Source organism: Aethalodelphis obliquidens, unplaced genomic scaffold (assembly GCF_003676395.1).
Source record: "Aethalodelphis obliquidens isolate GAN/ISIS:26980383/991018 unplaced genomic scaffold, ASM367639v1 scaffold47, whole genome shotgun sequence".
Classification (NCBI taxonomy): domain Eukaryota; kingdom Metazoa; phylum Chordata; class Mammalia; order Artiodactyla; family Delphinidae; genus Aethalodelphis; species Aethalodelphis obliquidens.
In genome coordinates this window covers 12,358,304-12,381,582 of record NW_020837991.1, presented here as the reverse complement: position 1 = coordinate 12,381,582, position 23,279 = coordinate 12,358,304, and the positions used below count along the sequence as shown (strand labels likewise).

Genomic DNA, 23,279 nt, shown 5'->3' with positions numbered 1-23,279 from the left:
ATATTTTCATTTAGTCATGTGATTAAAATTCAATGAAGCAAACCAGGAAACCAAATAAACAGCTTTGTCTACTAGGCTTCAAAAGTAATTTTAATGGATTCTCATTCTTCTGATGAGTTGATTGAATTGATTGGTGACCCTGGCTGTGTGTAGACACAACCTAAATGAACCCAGGTACTTAATGGATCATTGGTATGGAAAATTCTTTGTTGTCTCTTGATTATACACAAAGAACAAGCAGAGAACAATAGAACAATTGCGTACAATACTGCGTCTACTACAGTAATTACATGCTGTCATGACTGATGCTGGTTTTCCAAGCCTCTGAGAGACTAGTTAAAAAGAATAAGCATTTCTTCAAACTTAATATATGACAAGAAGCAAGGTCTCTCTTCTCTGGAGAGCAGCTATTTCTTCTTTCTGTCACTTTCCAGCAAGCGTTTTGTATTTCTTTGAAGTAGCAATTGTCATTGTTTGTTTTACATTTACTGACTTGATATAAAACAAGTGCTCAGCCAGGTATCCTAGCAACGCAGAGCCTTTTTTATTTCTCTCTGGTGCTTAGTTATTAAATGCTCTGGAGCCTTTTCTCAAGCTATTAAGGGACACATATGGCTCATCTAAGGCAACACACTTCATCTTGGTCTAACTTATTGGAAATCAAGATTCATTACCATGGATTATTCACCTCAAAAAGGGACACTCTTGGCCCTGAATGATCTCAGGAGGCTGGGAATAACTCCAAAATGGTCTTAACCTAGACACCTTGAGGAAAGCAAGGCCGCAGATTAGAAAGGGATGATGTCTCCTTCTCCCACGGGGCTCTGCCTCTCATCGCCTTGACAGCAGGCTGCACTCCCAGGCTGAAGGATGTAGGAGTCAGCCAAATTAAATGTGGTCCAGCTCTGTCACTAATAAGTCTTGTGATTTTCAACAGGTGATTAGGTTCAGGCTTATTCATGATTTAATCCAAGAGAAGGGGGTGTCAGTCATCTGAGGAGACTGAGTGGACGGCCTGGCACTCTGTGTATCCTCTGAGGTGTTGACCAAAATCCCCAGACAAAAGCAGTCAATGGCAGAGGACACTATCCACAGGACAAATGAATGTGTGAATCGAAAATGAAACGACGATAGCAACAGTTGGGGAAATGGGCTTGGGAAAGGAGCTTCTAGAAAGGCAGAGATCTCAGACTCCAGACAGAATGGTTCTTTCCTCAGTACCAGAGAAAAGCAGAAGTAGTCCTAGTCTTTGGAAGGGAGTGGAAGTGGGGTTGCTACTACTGGTGTGTGAGTCACTTGTGAAGTTTTCAGAAATTTTGCTAGCTTGTTTTTAAATCTGCCACTGTTAAAATTAAATTACATAAACTTACAATAAAAAAAATACGTTAGAACACAACACCAAATGCTGACGAGGATGTGGAACAATGAAAACTCTTTCATTGCTGGTGGGAATGCGGAATAGTGCAGCCAAATTGGAAGACAATTTGGTGGTTTCTTAGAAAACCAAACATACTCTTACCATAAAATCTAACAGTCACACTCTTTGCTATTTAACCAATGGAGCTGAAAACTTACGGCCACACTCAAATCTGCACATGGATGTTTATAGCAGCTTTATTCATAATTTCAAAATTTGGAAGCAATTAAGATGTCCTTCAGTAGGTAAATAAATAAATAAACTGTGGTGCATCCGGTGTTCAAAAGAAATGAGCTGTCAAGCCATGAGAAGCCATGGAGGAATCTTAAATGCATATTACTAAATGAATGAAGCCAATCTGAAAAGGCTACATACTGTATGATTCCAACCATATGACGTTCTGGAAAATACAAAACTATGGAGACAATAAAAAGATCAGTGGTTTCCAGGGGTAAGAGGGGAGAGAGATAAAAACGCAGAGCACAGAGGATTCTTGGGGCAGTGAAAATACTCTATACGACATCATAACAATGAATACATGTCATTATACATTTGTCCAGACCTATAGAATATACAACACCAAGAGTGAACCCAAAGATACTGTGGACTTTGGGTGATTATGATGTGTCAATGTAGGTTAATCCTTCGAAACAATTGTACCACACTGGTGCGGGTGTTGATAATAGTAGAGGCTGTGCCTATGTGTGAGGGCAGGGAGCAGATGGGAAACTTCTGTACTTTCCTTTCAATTTAGTTGTAAGCCTAAAACAGCTCTTAAAAAAAGTTAGAAAATGCATTTAAACAAAAGTAACAAATACTCAAACTCCTCAGTCCCTTATTATTTTATTATATTCCAATAATATCTATGTATTGGTATTATTTACACTAGGAATTAGCAAATACTATAAATTAGAGCTTTGGGAGGAGAAAGCTGTATTGACTTTCAGAGCACTTTTTTTTTTTTTTTTTTTTTTGCGGTACGCTGGCCTTCCACTGCTGTGGCCTCTCCCGTTGCGGAGCACAGGTTCCGGAAGTGCAGGCTCAGCGCCATGACTCACGGGCCCAGCCACTCCGCGGCATGTGGGATCTTCCCGGACCGGGGCACGAACCCGTGTCCCCTGCATCGGCAGGCGGACTCTCAACCACTGCGCCACCAGGGAAACCCCAGAGCACTTTTCATATATCCTGTGAGGCAGTCAGTGTGGTGACCATCATCATCTTATCACTGATGTAGATATTAAACATTTAAGTGACTTGTTTGAATCATATCTTAAATGACTGCATAGAGATGGAATCCTAAGTCTCCTGATTCCTAGTCCCCAAATATAACTTTTCCTTCTCACACTCCATTTATTTTTCTTTTCATAAGAGGCCAGACAGTAGATCTTTGGTGATTTCATGTCACCCTTTAAGCTTGCTTAGCAGATCATTGTGTTACATCTGAGACACACCTAATTCCCTGTTACTCTCTGGGCCATATATTCCACTTTCCTCAAGGGTAGTAATACCTCCCCTGTCTACCTTACAGGTTTATTGTGAGAAAGAAGTGACAAATGGACAGGAAAGTACTTTAAAATAAATATAGTGCTGTTAAAATTTTATGGAGTATTTTTTATTAGATGCTCTTAATTTGTATTATCATCTCCCAGTTATAATAATTACATTGCTAGTAAAAAGACACAAAGGGTGTTTATTGCTGGGAGTTTAAAAGAGAAGTAATAAAGATGTTAAAAAAAAAAAGAGAGAAGTAAATTGGACACATGAAATTTCTGCCACATTCTCTCTTCACTCAACTGATTAGATTCATTTTACAGGTATAGTGAGTTTGTAGCTCAAGTTGAAGGAAGTGGTAAATGTAAAGAGAAAAAGTGGATGATTTGGAAGTTTTTACTAAATTTAAATAAGTAATTTAACTGAAGGTTATAACAGTAAGAGACAGAAGAAATGAAAAGGAAGTTAAGCTGTGACCAATATGAAGGCAAATGTTTCTTAGCAATATAAATTGTTCTTTGGTGGGACGTTGTGTGGAGGAGTCCAGAAGAATTAAGTTGTGTGGTTAAGTTGTCTAGGGCTTGTGAAACTCAAAATTGACTTCCATTAATCTGGAATTCTGTAAGAGAAAGGAGTCAACTGTACTTAGAAGACAAAATTACACTAGGTGACTGGATTATCACATAAGGCTATTACAGATACAGGAGAGGAAAAATTTTCCTTGACCCTCTGAGCAATCCTGGCTGGATCTGAAAATCAAAGTGACAAAGACAGATTAACAAGAGAAAAACATACAAATTTATTTATGCTTTACATGACACAGGAGCTTTCAGAATAAAAGACCCAAAGATACAATTAGAACTGAGTAGTTTTTGCTAGGTTTAATGAAGAGTGGATGGCTGTGGAGAAATATAATAGCAAAAGACAATGAGGTAAGTGCAGTAAACTGGGGGAAATTTACCAAAGCCTGTTTGCATTCTTCTTAGCATCCCTTTGTTTTCGGAGATAAGAAAGCTCCTCTCCTCTGAGTATAGGGAGGGCACCTCTCAAATAAGTGTTTTATGACCTGTTTCAGGGGAGAAGGGTAGGGAGGAAGTTCAGAGTGACCTCCTGCTTCTGCTGTTTTCTCAGACTCTTTCAGCTTAAATTCAGTATGCCAAGGTGCCATATTTTAGGATACTCTGTCCTGAGCCCCCTCACAGGCAAAAGTTGAAAAATGTAAATTTAGACAGAAAGAAAAATAAGCCTTAGTTCTGATATCCTTCACAAAATTATAGATTTGGAATTAAGGAGGGAAAAATCTCATTGATCTTTTTCAGCATCAAAGGAGAATTTTTACATTTCCTTACTGAGTTTTAATTTTTCTTGCTCCCCTTACTTTTATGTACATTACATGTGTATTTTTTATTAATATCTGTAGCTTCATGTAACATTAGATACTAACAAAATTTTGGAACTCATGAGTTAATTTTTAACCTCACATATAGGCAGTAGACATAGTTGAAGATATAATGGCCAAAATTTTTCCAGGATAATAGAAGTCAACAAAATATATGTCCAAGAAGCTCAGAGAGTGCATCAGGATGAACATAAAAACAGACTCAAATACACACACACATATCTATAAATGTCATAGCCAATGGGCAAAAAGCAAAGATAAAGAGAAAATCTTCATTGTAGCCATGGGTGGGGAAAAAAAAAGAAACAATGCATATAGAACAAAATTAAGAATTGCAGAAAACTTTCTGTCAGAAGAAAATAGAGGGAGTTACTTTTTTTATTCTGAAAGAAGGAAATAAAAACCTATCAACTCGGCATTCTAAATTGAGAAAAAAATATCTTTTAGAAATGAAAATGAAATAATAACTTTCAGGCAAACAAAAGCTGAGAGAATTCAGGCTTAGCAGAACATTCTTCATGCAGAATGAATGTGATACTAGATGGAAATTTGCCTATACACAAAGAAATGAAGAGCACTGGTATGATAAAAAATAAGGGTTAATACACAAATTTTAATGTTTCTATTATTATGTGTAATGACTTTAAAGACTTTACAAAGCCAATTTAGTAATAATATATTGAGGATTTTTAATGTATTTAGAAGTAAAATGTATGACAAAAATAGCAAAGATAAAGGAAGAAGTTAAATTATATATTTATATATATATAAAAGCATAGAGCAACCACTAAAAATAATTACAAAGCAAGTAAAATTCATAAGCCAATAGTGGAGATAAAATGAAGTTAATGATAAATTCTCAGTACAGGAGATGGCCAGAAAATAGAGGAAAACTGAAACGGAACAGATGAGACAAATAGAAATAACTATCATGATGATAGATTTGAATCTAAGTATATCAATAATTACAATAGGTATAAATGATCTAAATATTCCAAACAAAATCAGAGACTGTCACACTTGACAAAGAAAGTGAGACCCTATAATATCCTCAAAGATTTTTAAGAATATAAAGGGATTGTGAGACAAAAAAAAAAAAAAAAACCTCTTTGAGACCAGCTAATTTATTCTAATATACATATATTAATTAGGTTGGGAAGGAAATGCAGATTCTGTAATTTTAATATATTGGATTTCTGTAATTTTAATATACTGTCCATAACAAAGTAAAATGAAATACTATAATTCCAAGATCTACAGTAAATCTTGGGATTGAGAATGGGAAAATATTAATGGTGCATGATATTAAGTGCCTGTCATCCAACCACATTAGAAGAGCACATGTTCAGCTTTTAATAATCTAGCCAAAGGGAAGGTAAAGCCACTTCTTTTATACATATAGACTCACGTATATTTTTGGCCAACATACTGATGAACATTTTTCTAACAGAGAATACATAGACACCCAAGTTAGCACATGGACACTGACATAAAAATAGCTAGAGGAATCCTTTTAATCATGATTATATAGTGATAACTGGACTGGAGAGGACTTCAAATCAAATGTCCTTGCCCAGATGAGATATATATATATATATATAATATTTCAACTATCATCTGACTCCACCATCCTCAGCACATTCAACATCATTGTCCACACTCTTTCTGCAATAGTTCCTTTACTTGCTACAGTTAAGAAGCACTCTCCTGGTTTTCTGTCCTCTTTAAGGAGTGCTTCTTCTCAGTTTACTTTGGAGATTGACACCTTCTACCTCACACAAAATTTTGGTGTAACTTAAATCTATCAGTTCACTCTATTCTCTCTTTCTAGCCAATAATACATTTTTATTGGATGGATTAATGTATGAATGAGCATGTAAATGTTAATTAGTTCCAAATTTTCCAGGGAATGAACCAATGTGATTTTTCTTGGGAGCTTTCTTTCTCTTTACAAAATTTATAATATATTTTATTTAACCCAATGTACCCAGAATACTATTTTTTTAACATTTATTTTATTGAAGTATGGTTGATTTATAATATTGTGTTAGTTTCTACTGTACAGCAAAGTGATTCAGATATATATATATCTTATTTTTCACATTCTTTTCCGTATGGTTTATTACAGGATATTGAATGTAGTTCCCTGTGCTATACAGTAGGAATTGTTGTGGGAGCTTTCAATTTATAACTATGTTTGTTCCTTTCTTTGGCAAGCATTTATTGCTTTGTCTTATTTCATACTGAGGGTTGATATCAAATCTATTGCTTACAGATACTTTTCATGCATGAACCTGTAATGGATGCTGTATAGTTGTTTAATGGCTTTTATTTATTTTTCCAAGAGTTATGCTAGACACTTTATATGTTTCTCATTAAATTCTCACCACAATCCTGTTAAATATGTATTACAGTCCCAAATTAAAGATGAATATGTAAGTGTCAGGGGCTAAGTCAGCTGCACAAAGCAAACCCATCTAGTTAATTTTGAAGCCAGCATTAATAGAGGGTTGGTGAGACCTTCAAGATGGCATAGGAGTAAGATGCGGAGATCACCTTCCTCCCCACAAATACACCAGAAATACACCTACATGTGGAACAACTCCCACAGAACACATATGAATGCTGGCAGAAGACCTCACACTTCCCCAAACGGTCTTGGTGCTCTGGCTGTGTGTCAGGCCTGTGCCTCTGAGGTGGGAGAGCCAAGTTCAGGACATTGGTCAACCAGAGACCTCCCAGCTCCACATAATACCAGATGAAGAAAGCTCTCCCAGTGATCTCCATCTCAATGCTAAGACCCAGCTCCACTCAAAGACCAGCAAGCTACAGTGCTGGACACCCTATGCCAAACAACTAGCAAGACAGGAACACAACTTCATCCACTAGCAGAGAGGCTGCCTAAAATCATAATAAGGTCGCAGTCACATATAGGTTGACATCTTTAAAGAGTTCTTTTGTGTGTTTCTGAGAAAGTAAAACTAGGCTCAAGGGAAAGATGTAGACAGAAAGCCTGAAGTTTAGTAGGGGAAAACTATCCTAAGAAATCCTTCTTCTGTCTACTCATGTGCTGCTTGATTCAATCTTTCAATGGTTTTCTACTTGAGGCAGTAATTCAGGTCATTTATCTCTTTGATGCATTTCCAGAAAACTCATCAGAGTTGAAAAACTTTGAAAAACTCATCAGAATTGGCATTTAGCTAGATTGACTAATAAAAACGAAAGAACATACCAAATAATTTATCAGATGGGGGCATTATTACCAACCTTACAGAAATAAAAAAGATTATAAGAGAATACTGTGAAAATTATATACCAACAAATTAGATAAACTAGATCAAATAAATAAAGTCTTATAAATGCATACTTACCAAAACTGATTCAAGAACAAATAGGAAGTTGGAAGAGACCTATAACAAGTAAAGAGATTGAACCTGTGATCAATTACCTCTCAACAAAAAAATTCCAGGGTCAGTTGGCTTTGCTGGTGAATTCTACCAAACTTTTAAAGAAGAATTAACACTAATCCTTTTCAAACTCATAAAAAAAAAAACAAAAACAAAGGATAGAAGAGAACACTTCCTAACCCATTCTGTGAGGCCAATATCACCCTGATACAAAAGCAGAGAATGAAAGCACAAGAAAACTACTGATTAATATTACTGTTAAATATAGATGCAAAAATCCTCAATAAAAAATTAGCAAACTGAATTCAGCAACATACTAAATCATTATATACCATGACTGAATTAGACTTATACTAGGAAAATGGTGTTTCGATGTAAAAAAATCAATCCATGAAATGAAGTGGGAGGGGGGGAAGCACATGATCCATTCAGTTGATGCGTAAAAAACATTTAACAAACTATAACACCATTTCATGATAAAATACACACACACACACACACACACACAGAGACATTGAAAACTAGAAATAGAATGAAACTTCCTCAGCATTATAGAGAACATTTATGAAGAACTCATATCTAAAATCATACTCAATGGTGAAAGACAGTGCTTTCTCTCTAAGATCAGAGAGAAGAAAAAGATGGCTGCTTTCATCACAGCTATTAGCATCACTATTTAACATTGCACGGAAATGGTGGTAGAAATGGAGATTCTGCATGGGCTCACATAGCCACTGTTGAGTGCTCAATCTGACACCAACAGAAACCAATGCTGATATGACACCGTCCCTGGGGTGATCAGTCAGGTACCTGGTGGCAGATTGATTACACTGAACCACTTTCATTGTGGAAGGGACAGCATTTTGTTCTTATTGGAATAGACAATTACTCTGGATATGGACTTGCCTTCCTAGCACTCCATTCTTTCACCAAAACTACCACCCACAGACTTAAGTATGTCTTATGTACCACCATGATATTCCTTACAGCACTGCTTTGACTCGACGAACACACTTCACAGCAAAGGAAGTGCAGCAATGAGCCAATGGGCCCATGCTCATGGAATTCACTGATTTGATCATGTGCCCCACCATCCTGAAATAGTGGGCTTGTTAGAATGATGCAATGACATTTTGAAGACTTAGTTAAAATGTCAGATAGGTGGTAGTGTCTTGCAGGGATGGTGCAAGGCTCTCCAGAAAGCTGTATATGCTCTGAATCCCCACAATTACAAGAGAACTCAGTTACAGAAGTGAGGACTGTAATTGCCATGAGGATTTTCTCTTCATTTTATTGTAACTGTATGTGTGTGTGTGTATACATATATATCACACATCTATTGTATATATATATCAATGTTATATCAGAGCATTTAAGTTAGGCAGCATTATGACCTTGTTATTGTCTTTATTTGGAGGTTTAGTATGGTTTAAGGAGTTGCATGTGGGTGTCAAGTTGACAAGGGGTGGACTTGTAATTATTAATCGTATGTATCAACTTGACTGGCCACAGTGTACCAGATTAAACATTATTTCTGGGTGTGGCTGTGAGAGAGATTAGCATTTGAATGAGATTAGCATTTGAATCAATGGACTCAGTAAAGTAGATGTCCTCCTCAATGTGGATGAACATCATCCAGTCCATTGAGGAGCGTAGTAGAACAAAAGAAGGAGGACTTTGCCCCCTTTTTTTTGAGCTGAGACATCTCATCTCGTCTTCTCCTGCCCTTGGGCTTCTACTAAATTATACCATCTGCTTTCCTGGGGCTCTAGCTTACAGACAATTAACTGTGAGACTTCTCAGCCTCCATAAATGTGTGAACCAATTTCTCCTAATCTCTCTCTCTACCTCTCTCATACTCTCTCATATATATGTGTATATACACATACATACATACATCTTATTGTTTCTGCTTCTTTGGAGAACACTAATACTTTTAATCATTTTGTCTGAAATAATTATCACAACCTCTCCAATCTAATGCAGACAATATTTAAATTATGTGATCATGGTTTACAATTATACAACTTATTGGGAGACATTTAAACAAGATATAGGTCCTCAGATTACAAATATAACTGATGTTCTCTCTAAAGTGTGATTATCTGTAGATATTTTAAGCCTAAAGATGTCAAACACACATACAAACCTTTAGAAAACCAATAAAATTATGGTATACAGCAGTGGTATTTCCTCGAATGGCAGAAAAAAATAAAATTTAACTTACAGAAGACATTATTCTAGTATAAAGTAATGTGAATGGAGTTATCATCTAATGATATGAGGAAAAATATTTTCACATTCAGCTGAGGAGCTGAAGGGCAAATAACTCCATTTGTGGAATTTGATGAGCCCTAAAATGCGAGTAATTTCTCTTTATCTATAAAGAGAGCCGTGAAAGTCTCAACATAAGTCTAGTTCCCATTTGCTCCTCCTGTCAATATGATTAACTGAAGTCTTTAGGTGGTTATTATGAGTTCTAATAAGGAGTCTGTGAGTGAATTTTTAGTCTTTTAGAGTAACACTTCTGCTTACCGAACTCTGAAGCAAACATTTCAAGCCAACAGACACAAGACTGCTAGTGAAAGTACAGTTTTCCAAAACATCACAATCCACTCCTTAGACATAGAATGTGTTATTGAGGGAAGACTATGTTGGCTTTCATGTGTGGGAGTTTTCTCCTAGGTCAGGAGATACACATGAGCAGTTGCAATCTCAAGGCCTCCTACATCCACTTGGACTCTCATGATTCTCCAAGTACATGGTGCCTTAAAAAACTAATTCCCAGTCTTCCCTGGTGGCGCAGTGGTTGAGAGTCCGCCTGCCGATGCAGGGGACACGGGTTCGTGCCCCGGTCCGGGAAGATCCCACATGCCGCGGAGCGGCTAGGCCCGTGAGCCATGGCCGCTGAGCCTGTGCGTCTGGAGCCTGTGCTCCCCAACGGGAGAGGCCACAACAGTGAGAGGCTCGCGTACCGCAAAACAAAACAAAACAAAACAAAACAAAAAAAACACAACTAATTCCCAAATCTCGCATTGTATCTTGCTGAGTCTTCATACACCACACATTACTGAAAATAATTGAAAAATAGCAAGGAACTAATGAAAAATCCAAACTTCAATTTGGCCAGCCACTGGAAGCTATCTGTGTATCTCACTTTTTAAATCGAAATTCCTTATTTTAAAGTAATTAAATATCAATTTACTTTCTTTAAGTTTTTCAAACTACTTTAGCTAAAGCCAATGGTTCAATTGTTTGCTTCAAAAAGAAATATGAGTATGTATGTTCTTGTAAATTATAAAATTCAATTTTTATCATCTTCTATTCTTGCATTAATCTTTTTTTATCAAATGATGAGTTTAAGTAGATAAAATATCACCATTAAAAATATATTTACCCAGATATACACATACATACACGTGCACACACACCCACTACAGATCAACCCAAGAACAGCCCTCATGTTGATTTTCAGCTTAACTCCACTCTTAGGTTTGTACTTGAAGCAACTGATTAACATAAGGTGAAATATATTGCAATTAAACTTTGAAATAATTTTAGGAAAGTGATGGCATCAAAAGAAAAGGGTAAAACCAAGATTTGCATATCATACCATTTTACCTTCTTCTTTTCTATATTCTTATGTAAAAAATGCTTTTTTTTCTCCTGACATTTCTTTTTAAACACCTTTTTATTATCCTTTTCAGTGGGTAAACTGATTTACTGTCTTGCTGCCTAAGCACTACTACTGGTGAACAGACCTTATCTCTGGCCTAATATTGAATTTTTTGTTGTTGTTTTTGCTTTTTGTTTTTTTTACTTCATTTTGATTTTGGACACCTGGATCTCCGTGTATCTATTAATGGGAAATTCGAGTGACTGGAAAATATCTAATACAGTATTTAGTACTTGTGTATCTTTAGAACACTTCCAAAGATATAGTGAAAAAAAGTGAAATTTTTTTTGAAGGAAGGCTTATGTTTTTTTTTTTCCTATTCAATACAGAGCAAAGGGAGATTTGACCAATATTTAGCTCATCCGATACCATCGTCTCACCTGATTTCATTATGTCATGTGTTTCCGATTGCACACATTAATCTGCAGCATCCTGCGATTTCCCAAAGTAGAAGTCATATTATGAAATTAAAAGGCTTTTATCAAGGTATTATGTCTGTTTACCAATGAACATGTGAAATAAAATCATTGCCTTCTAAGTGAGGTCAAACCTCACGATGGCAGGCAAATCACCCTGCCAAATCAGCACCACATCACACAAATTTCTCAGACTATGCCACAGTGCAGAGATGGCATAGGGTCTGATCTGCTTTGGTAATGAATTAACCTCATCCATGAGTGTATTTATACTATACACCAGTCTGAGAGATTGTGTATTATAAATGATAAAAAAATGAATTGAGTTAAGAAAATTGTTATGATTTCCAAGGGTCCTTCAATGCCTGCATTATATGATTCTAAGACTCTTACCTAGAAAACATCTGATTTAATTGACCAAATATGTTTGTCTATTCAACTTAACAGATACTGCAGATGTGAATCCTGGACTGGAGAATTGATAAAGTTAATTGTGTGAATGTTTTCTTTCCAGGCAGACAATCAAGAGAGTTAATCATTAAAAGCTTTTTGAAAATGGAGGTTATTGGATAATATAGTCTAATTATTCTACCTAAATCACAGTATTCTTGAATATTATTAATATTAGCCTTTTTTTCCACTTAGCCTCTCATATTATTTTATTAGCCCAAACCTGACGTGGATAGACTCCTTCTAGCATTTTCAATCGTGAAAAGTTTTAAAAGGAACATCAATTGTATATAAATAAACTCCATATACATCCAATATTTAAGGGTAAAACAACATTAATAATATCTATTTTATGTCTAATACCTCTCATTAGTTTTGCCTGAGGTTTTCCATGTCTTTTAAAATATCTTTTAATTCTTAAATTCCGCTTTCATCCTCCTTCTTCCAAGCAATTTATTTGTAGAAGAAACCAGGTAATTTATCCTATATAGTTTCATACACTCTGGAGATATTAATTTTTACTAAGAATTCAACCAAAATGCTATTAATACAATGCTAACCATTTAGCATCATATTTCACTTGCTATTTTTCCAAGGTTCTTTTACAGGATCTGATTTGATCCATTTGGTCCTTCCATCACAAGTAAAATCCTTAATGAGAATGGCACCTCTAGGGAACCGTAATGAGATACGAGGTTAAAGAAGCCATGTCAATGCATGGGTTTGGATTTATGGCAAGCCCGTTCCCCTGGGCCTCTCATAGTGTCCCATGTCAGAGCAAACTGGCCCCGAACCATTGCCTGGCCTCTGTCTGTAGGCCACAGGCACTGAAGTGGTTTGCACAGTGGAAAAGAAAAGAGGAAAAAAAAAAAAAAGAAGCCACCAGGTCAGACTGGTCATATGTTTACCCTTAGTTGTTTGAGGTCAGCTGCTAAAAGCTGAGTTGCCATCAAGGTGAGATCCCAGGGATGCTTATCAAACTTCAGTGGCAACAAGCAAGGCAAAATTATTTTAAAGGAATACTGAATTTTAAAATTATGGAAGAAGCAAAGACAACAGGATGCAAATCAAGGGAAGATTTGAGCAAACAATTTAATAGAGGCATAGCCATAGCCAGTACAAGTATGTGGAAACAATGTTAAGGAATATTTCTTCTAAGGCCAAGTTTGAAGTTTTATATAAATCTTAACAGACTGGACACATACTAGGTTACATTGGAAATCCAAATATTAATTTCCTAATTTTATGGAGAAAGTATTAAGCTCAGATTGATTTCTTATTTGAATAATTCTTTAATTTCAGCATACTGCTTTCAAATGATCTTAGTGTTTTTAATTCTAACATTCTATGTTGCCTAGACCAAGAAAAATGTTAGTTTCAAAAACATATTTAGCATTCCCCAAAAAAACAATTTGATACCTACATAATCAACCAAAAGGATTTTTTTTTTTAATTCTAAGTTCATTAATCAACCAAGTTTGGAATCCACTGCTTAGATCAGACCAAACCTCACAGTTCTACCTCTTTTTATTTTATTGTTTGTTTGTTGACATATTTAAATGATAGAGACCAGAAGTAACAAGATATACAGAAAATTTTTCTTATTTCGGAGTCAACCTTGTTTTTCAAACTTGGGCAACTTAGCTTCTAAGAGCCTCCCTTTCCTCTCCTTTAAAATAGAAATTAAAATACACACCTTAACCATGAGTATTAAATCAAATAATTTAAGAGACTGGATGGTAGTAAGTACTCAATAAATGCTAGCACTTAATCTTCTTTTAATCAATAATGCATTGCTTAAAAAAACAGGTGCACTAATGGCTATATTTAATACAGGCATAATTTTGCCATTAATTATTTGTAAAAATAAAAGAAGCAATGAGTAGGTTTATTTTAATTCATTTTTAAACATATAGGTCTTGCTGTTGAGTTTATTAATTCATGCGTTTATGTTCAGGGTAAATTAGGGTCCTCTAGAGAATCAAGGGATATTTTTTCTTCAATAACAAATCATTTCTAAAAGGGAAACTTAAAAAGCATCTGCAAGCTTTGAAGATTATAACATTTGCTGGTGTAAACATGGGAGAATACATGTAATATATATTACTAGTGGCCTGTTGGTCAAAGAAGTCAGAAATGCTCCCAGAGGTAAAATAACTGTGAGAGGCGCATTTAACAACAAATAAGGTAGGAAAGACTTTTCCATGACCTTGTTCTTGTCTCTTCCAGTCTCAACTAGTACATTAATCACTCAGACAACGAGACACACTAAACAGCTGGCCTGAACATCCTGTGACGTCCTGGAGTTTTCATAATTGGTGTTGGCTAGTAGTGCTAGCCTAGGAATACTCAGGATGGCTACACTGAACGTGGAGATGCAAAAGATTTCTTCATTTGTCTGCTCCTCCGGGGAATCATTTGTTTGGAACCTGGAACCAACTGAGATTTTCTGTTATACAAGCAGCCTTTAGGTTATCCAACCACACTCAGCATGGGCTTGGCTTGCCAAGGAAAACCTCCCTGCTTCAAATTCTAAGATTTTCCTTTATACTTAAATTGCACATCTGGTAGCAGATTGCAAGCTTTTCAACCCCCACACAATTTCTACTTTTTCTGGGAAAGGGGATTACTAACCACGTAATTCAAACTAATATTATCTCTTTTTACAGAATTAATGAGAAGCTGTAATTACCAACACTGTTTACCTGCTACTCTGGGAGTATATTTCCAAGTCACATGAATTAGCCATCGTCAGCTTTATAATTAGCGTGTGACAACTTTAATTCCAAAGGCATGTTTAATCAACAGCAACAGATGGAAATGCGCCTAGTGGTAAGTCATCCCCTTAACAGCTCCTGATAGCGAGTTTGTTCCACTGGCTCTGAATTATAAGCTATTTAGCATAGTAAGTGCTAAATTACTGGTAATATTCTCCATCTTTTTTGGGCTATCAGAGTTACAATACATGAAAGTAATTATAATCACTGACATGTATGAGTACTCACTACATACTAAACACTATTATTGTTTTAACTTAATGAAGACTCCAAATAACCTCTTATATTAGGTAATTTTAATATGCCCATTTTACAGGTGAGGGAATTGAGCCTAAGAAAATCAAAGTGACTTGCCAAGAGTTCCACAGCTCTTAGGAGTAGGGTCAAATTTGGATTCACTATGATCGTGCTGTAATAAAATACCTTTGTTATTCTCAATCGTATGGGGCTGTTTAGTGGTTTGGATTCTGCTGAAAAATTTGTGTTATTTTGTGGATCTTATGATTACAGGATCCAGTTTTTCTAACTCTTCTCCTCACAAGGAGCAGTCATATACATAGAGGACAGCAGCTGTCTGCTTGGTCCTTTTATTAATTCTACAAACATGTATTGACTCAGAGTCAGTCACTGTGCAAAGTTTGGACTCACCATTATCTATCTTGAATAGCAGCTGCAGAAACTTTTGGGGAACCCTCTCAGAGATGTTCTTTCTACCTCCCAGAGATTCACTGAAAGCTACCTTCACCAAGCCTACCATATATACAGCACCTTGTGACTTTACCTCCAGCGCCCATAAGCCAGCCCCTTCTAGGGTTTCACCACTGCAGGAAAAAGATGATCCAGCAGGCTCGGATCTCCATTTCTAATGTTCCCAGACTTAAGATATCAAATCAGATGCAGGGAAGGGATGCCAAAGTTTAGGAGTTTGGAGCACTTTGACCTCTCCCTATCAAAACACAATTTCTCCTTCCCCACTCTACCTCAGGGGACAGTATAGACTAAACATATCTAGACCTGGTACCAGTGATTTTTAAACCTATCCTAAACATTGAGATTATTTGAGGAATTTAAACAAAAGCCTCAGCAAGTGTGCCCAAATCCATACCGGTTATTCAAAAATCTCTGGAGGTGTGGCCTGCACGTCTCTCCCTGTGAAAACCTCCTCATGTAAATGTCATGTCTAGCTGGGGTTGGGATGTATAGCTTTAGACATTCAAGCACAGAGGGTTCTTTAATGTTTTTCTGAAGAAAAGTGTTGTTGTGTGTTTATATTAAATCCCAAAAGTCATGGGTAAATTGCCTGTAACGGTCATTTCTTAGGCACAGAAAGTGGAATCTGAAAAGGTTCTGGCCCCTACAATGATTCTGAGGGGGTTTGTCCCCTCTAATTTAGAATGTGTTGTTGTTAGAGAAATGACGACTGCCATGTGATCACACAAATACCACTTTCATTTCTTTGCAATTAACCCCGGGATGACTTTTATTCATTTTGGAAATGTAGAAATATCTAGCTGCCAAACATGGTTTAATAGCCTTAGAGTTAAAAAAGAATACATGACATTTTTTTCCTTTTTTGGTCCTCAACGATCATTGGCTTTTTGCCCCTTCGCTCGGTTAATGAATAGTAACTCTAAGATGTTCAGATCCAGTGCCTGATCTTTCCACCCTTGGTGAAATTCTTTAAAACATAGGCACATGTGCCCACACACACACACACATCATATCATGTTAGTAATAAAGGGCCTTTAGAGATCTTTGATTTACAAATGGGGAAACATGCATTATCTTTCACATAGCTTGATTCATTTACAGCCACATACGTAATGTGAATTTTACAGTTTAGACTTAATTGAACTGATTCACTGACAGTCAGGTATACGTTAGTAATACAACCCAAATGTAATTTTTAATGTACCAGGCCATCTCCCTGAATATGAATAATGAAACTATCCTTTACATTACTAGGTGGCCTATGGACAAAATTAGACTATTAGCTAGGATTATAAAATAATTAATTCATCTAAAAAAAGTAAAATGTATCATGAAATCACTATTTTGTGCTGTGCCCTCAATAATTAAGTAAAAACAATAAAACATACCAACTAATTCGACTTGGTCATGTGGGATAATGCACAGGTACGCATTTCCTTGCCACAAGACACTGAAACTTTTTATAAACCTAAAGGGGGAAATAACCACTTAAATATAACAATGATACAAATAATATTATTTCTACAGTGTGTTGTCAGTTTTTTATAAAGGATGAAAGGATGCCTTGAAGTAGATCCTTTGACATTGTCCCCTTCTCTCCAAGGCCACCTTTATGTGCGTATGTGCATAGGGTCCTGCATACAGAAGTGTCCGTTCTTCGTTCAATACTCTTCTGTCACCATCTTGAATTCTTAATATAAATAGGGACTTTGTATTGTTATTTTGCATAGTCCATACAAATTATGTAGCCACCCCCCTTCACCCCTGCTCTTTACTCTTGAAACTAACAAGTTTATGCCCCTGATGTCTCTGCTATTTCTCAGCTTAAGCTCAAAGCTTGATGGCGGAAATTGACCCTTGACTCTCTCAGGCAAGATCAACACTTATTTCCTCTTGCTCTGTGCTCCTGACCACTCCTGACGTTCTCAACACCTCATCAACCTCAGGAAACCTGCGGACACAATCCAGTGGCAGGGCTCTAACCTATGACGCCTGCTGGGTTTGCTCACACTCCCCTTATCACCCACTCAAGCAACTGATAAGAATCAAGCCATTAATTAAAAATTGGAAATGATTCCTTACAAAATGCAGTACACAAAGTGATATATACATATTTTCCATGCTTTTCTTTTATAACGTTGCACCTCACATTTAATCTTCACAGTTAGTATTCTTGTTCCTCTGACAACACACTAAGAAACCATCTCAGAGTTACCCATTCTTCTCGCTTTAATCTTGGTTCTATTAGCTTCAGTGTCAGAAAATGATATGTTCTTCTTTTTCTTCAAATTCTGGTCCGATATTCCATTTCCAATCTTACTATATACAGATGGCACACAAATGCAGAGTCATTCTAATGGTGAAAATGCTTTTTCTTTCCATGAAAAGAGGCATAGGCATATTTTCTCTTGTTAAAAAAGTAATTTCTTAAAAGGCAACCAGCTCATTGGATTGGGGTGATTGAAGTATTTCGCCCTAACAAAATGACTTAATCAACACACACACACACACACACACACACACACACACACACATACACACACACACACTCCCCAACTGGGAAATTAATGGAGCCTATATTCAAGATGTTTAGTATTTTCAGACATGCTGGCAAATTGAACTATAAAGGACAGAGCTGCAAACAAGAAAATCATCTCACAACCATTTTATTAATGTAAAGGAACACTTCAATATGTGAAGAGTCCTAGATTCAGAAACAGTCTGTGAATATTTTCTCAAGGATATCATTTGAATCCCATGAAAATATGTGTAAGAAATAAGAGCAAATGGGAGAGGATACAGGGGTTCTGTGAATATTATCCAGGCTGCAGTTAGGTTTCTATGTCACTGATCCTACATTCAAAATAAACTTCACTAGCCCCAAAATGATTGGCATTTATTTTTTTTTGGATTATACCACTCTTATGTTTTCCTCGGACTATACACAGTCTTATTTTTTCCTCATCAAGCTGTTAATATCATAAGATATTATTTAAAACATCCTTTCTTGTTTTATTAAACTTTTGAAAAGCTAATCTGCAGGCAAATAATTGTGTGTGTCTGCGATTGTAAAATTGTTATCTGCAGAGTCAGTTTCTGTGATCTAAAACTCTGGAATTCTATTATTTGTGTGTGTGTGTGTGTGTGTGTGTGTGTGTGTGTAATTCCTAAGTGCTCATCTATGCTAACACTCTGCTATACTATGAAAGTATTTATTGCTAAGATGGTCTTATTGCATGATTCAAACAAGTCAAAGTCAATTTAAAGACAGCTCTTGAGCACTTCACATTGGTGTGGTCAGGAACATAAGGTAGTTCTCTAGGAAAAGACACTCACTTATCCCCATGTTATAGTCATTGCCTATGTCTCTCAAGTTCAGAGTTGCTGGCCAGACTCTGATTATAGGGTCAGCAAATGACGACTCCAAGTACTGTTTGAATGACAAGATTTGGCTAATTTTTAATTGATATGTGGGCACACGATCAAAGATGTGGCCAGTGTCGTTAACTTGCTTAACTGCCATTTAGCAAATTCGTCAAAAGCTACGTGTGAATACCGAGACTTCAGAAGTGGGATAGTTTAATAAGCCATGTAAGGTGAAGTGTGGAAGAGAGGACCAGAAATAACAGTAACAAATATTTATTTTTTTACAGGCGTTATGTTGAAAAGTAAATATGTGTTTGTTTGTATTTTAAGACCTCTGAGAACAAGGTCAACTTAAGTGTGCGACTGACATTTCCTCTAAATGAACGTGAGAAAGCAAAACAATAGCTATTAACCAAGAATAAAATAGAATCACCAGGTGCAACTCACTTAGCAACTACTCTATCAGTCTACCTTTATTTTATAAAAATGTCATCTGACCAATAATACCATTTTTGCCCACTCAGGATTATTTTCATTCATGGAAATAAATAGGGTTACTATTAATATTAAGACTAAGCAACTTTCTAATGTCATTATCTGTGACGTTATTACACCCTCTTTTTTTTTTTTTTTTTTTTTTCTTTTTTCGGTACGCGGGCCTCTCACTGCTGTGGCCTCTTGCGCTGCGGAGCACAGGCTCCGGACGCGCAGGCTCAGCGGCCATGGCTCACGGGCCCAGCTGCTCCGCGGCATGTGGGATCCTCCCGGACCGGGGCACGAACCCATGTTCCCTGCATCGGCAGGCGGACTCTCAACCGCTGCGCCACCAGGGAATTCCTACACCCTCTTTTTAAGAATAACACCGCCATTACCAGCAGTCCACTAATAAAGTATAACTTTTGGTAGCCTGAAGACTCAGGAATTTCAAAAAGTAATTCATTAAAATTAAATTTCCCAGAGAAAAGGGTTGTAATTCTGCTACCTTACTTAGTATGTGACATATTCTTTATGTTATCCTCAGTGGTAGCACATTGTCATTCCCTGGAGAGAATTTGCATTGGAGGGATAGTTTGAATTTGCATAAAAGTGTGATGAATCTGAAAATGATCAAGCAATGAAATTCCATTCTCATCTTTAAAATATATACACTTACATAGCATGTACTGTGCATTTATTATTTTCATTTAAGTTAGTAACTTCTGTAAGTTTGAAACATAAACACATACACACACACACACACACACACACACACACACACACACACGGTATCAGAATGCATTAGGCAGGCGCTTCATATTCTGTATGCTCACCTGCTACATTCATTCACAAAAAAGATGGGAAGAATTACCCTGGAGTAATTTCTGGGCTCATTTGTTTACCATACACTTGCTCGATTTTATTGTTATCCTTGTAACATGTAATAAAATAAGCCAACATGTGTCACACAATGTTAGTGAATAATTATAAGGCAGCATGACAACTCTACAATTTCTTGGGAATAAAGAATAAAAACAATGAAAATAGCAGGAAAACAGAGCAGAAAGGAATTTGAAAATATTCTCTTTCTAATAAAATATGAGACCTTCACAATTTTATACACATTTAAATTTATATATTTTTTTCCTATCAGTTCTGGGGACTGTTGGATATTCAGAGTTGAATATACTTGATGAACTTACAATCAATTAAATAGTATTAAAATTTTTAAATTGGCTAAAAAGTTGGCATTGTAAGTACAGTGTATTTTTTAAAAGTAATTTTATTAGTGTATAGTCGCTTTACAATGTTGTGTTAGTTTCTAAGTACAGTGTAAACCAGCAGGCTTATGAGGACTTTGGAATAGGGTCAGGGAAAACTCTTTGGATGGAGGTGATATTTTATTTTCTCCTGCAGGGCAAGTGAGATAGAATAGCTTAACGATACATGGATGTCAGTAAATCACAATGCAATTATTTAATATTGGGCTTCTCAGCTAGACTCTAAGATCTCTGAGCTCAAGACAGGAAGAATATCACTTCTACCCCCTCCTATTTTCTTAATGCCTGGCAAAGAGTAGATGTTTAATAGCGTCTTTTGAACAGATAAATGAAATGCAACAGCTGCATTTTTAATATAAGAAAGGGAGACATTCAGTAAAGGATTATTCTGGGAATACAAAATTTGACCCAAGTCCTGTTATTTGTGGAATAGAAAGTTTAGAGCCTTCGGTTTCTGGAGATTAAATTAAGTGTAAGGCTAAGATGGGGGGTTGGTGCTACCATTAGTATAAACAGGGAGTCAGGAGAAAAGTTTGTCTTGAGTTCATAGGAGAAAAACTTAAATTAAGGACATGTCGTATTTAGAGCTGCAGAATATTTTATACAGCAAACCGTCAGGTCAGTATTTCAAAATTCAGCACTGCATGCCTGAAGAGAGATCTAAGCCTTAACATACAGATTTTTGGAACTCCACTTACATACACCCGTGATAGATAGATGAAGAGCTGGATAGATAGGGCTAGAGATGTAGATATTGTACATTCAGATTTGAGGTTGGTATAGGTGTAAATATAGATTTATATATATTTAGGTATATATGTACACTTTAAATATTTAAACATTTTAAAATTATGGTAAGAGGTAATAATTAGAACTGATAGAATGAATAAAATTGCTAAATAATAGAAATTGTTTAGAATACAATTTATCCTAAATTAGAATTAATTAATATTAGAATAACATTTATAATTAATTATGCATTAAATTTAATAATAAATATTTTAAAATGTATAAATCAAAATTTTATAAAGAACACATAAATATGTTATAATCTTATAAAATTAAGCACATTTTGGCTCTTTTTGAAGTAATTTTATTTTCTTTTTTGCTCAAGTCTAGACCAAAAATTTAATATGAGGGAGAAAAGCAGGAACTCATTTTCTACTAACATTAAGCATTGATATTTTAAATCACTTTGATTTATTGATTCAGTTTCATTCAAATTGTTTTGGGCCTGTCATATTGGCAAAATATGTGATGTTTTAATTTCTTTTTTTCTCTTGACTTAGGAAGTATCCTTATCAAATGATCTTTTGCCTAAGGACAACTCCAGCAAGTTAGTTTTTATTATTGTTTTCCATAATAAATTATACTATAAAATGTCACCTCAGGACGTAAAAGAGGACTTTAAAAAATAGTAAACATGCTCCTCTTCTGGATTAGAATATTTACTATCTAAAGTTGTTATGTCCACACCAATTAATCTGTGAATGAAATTCAACTGAAACCAAATTTCCGAAAGTGTTTTCCTATTGTTGTAAGTAGTCAAAATAGTCCTAAAGGTTGGTAGAATAAAAATATTAACACCCCAAGTTGAAATATAAAGGAGATAGGGCCTTGCCCTGTCTTGCATAGAACATGTACCCACTAAATTGTTGTTGAATGAATAAATGAATTAATTAATGAAAAGGAAAGCTGGGAGAGTTGCAAGAGGATTGATAAGACTCTTTTGATACAGAGTGTGAAGGGAAGGCCTAAAAATCATAGTGGAGCTGACACTGAGAAAAATCTGGCAATACAGCTCCCACACCAAACACGAGGTATCATTAGATAAATGTAAAGCTGGTGGACCTGGGAGGGCAACCATAGCAACATTAAATCTCAAACCCAACCCAATTCCTAAATAACTTAAACCGAGCCCCCATAATAAAGGCAAAGCAGATAGAAAGGCACGCCACCTATTATCAGGTATAAAATCTATTTACCTTAGTCACTGCTGTCCCACACAAGAGGTCTTGATTTAAAGAACAAAGATTATAAGGCACATGGAAAGACAAAGCAAAAAACAAAACAAACTGAAAAAACCAATAACATACTTCCAAGAGACAAAGTTATCAACTAAACAAAACCCACATATTACACAAATGCTAAGACTATCTGAAAAGAAATTTAAAATTAAAGGTTTAAGGACATTTAAGGATGCAAATGGAAAGGTACATGAGAAAAGATCTGATGGGAATTTTCAGCAGAGATATCAAAACTACATGAAAATATTGAATGGAAATGAGATGAAAGGAAAGCACAGTAATGGAGATACAGAACGCCTTCAATGGGCTTATCAGTGGACTCAATTCAGACGAGAAAAGCATACGTCAGCTTGTAGAGACATCAACAGAGACAAACCAAACAGAA

General features: G+C 35.9%; 1 non-coding gene across 1 annotated transcript; it reads left to right on the top strand.

Moving 5' to 3' along the window:
* The first annotated feature begins 12,971 nt into the window (after positions 1–12,971).
* LOC113607341 (small nucleolar RNA SNORA42/SNORA80 family) lies at positions 12,972–13,103 on the top strand. Its single transcript, XR_003427916.1, has one exon. It is a non-coding gene; the product is annotated as a small nucleolar RNA SNORA42/SNORA80 family (small nucleolar RNA).
* The last annotated feature ends 10,176 nt before the right edge of the window (positions 13,104–23,279 follow it).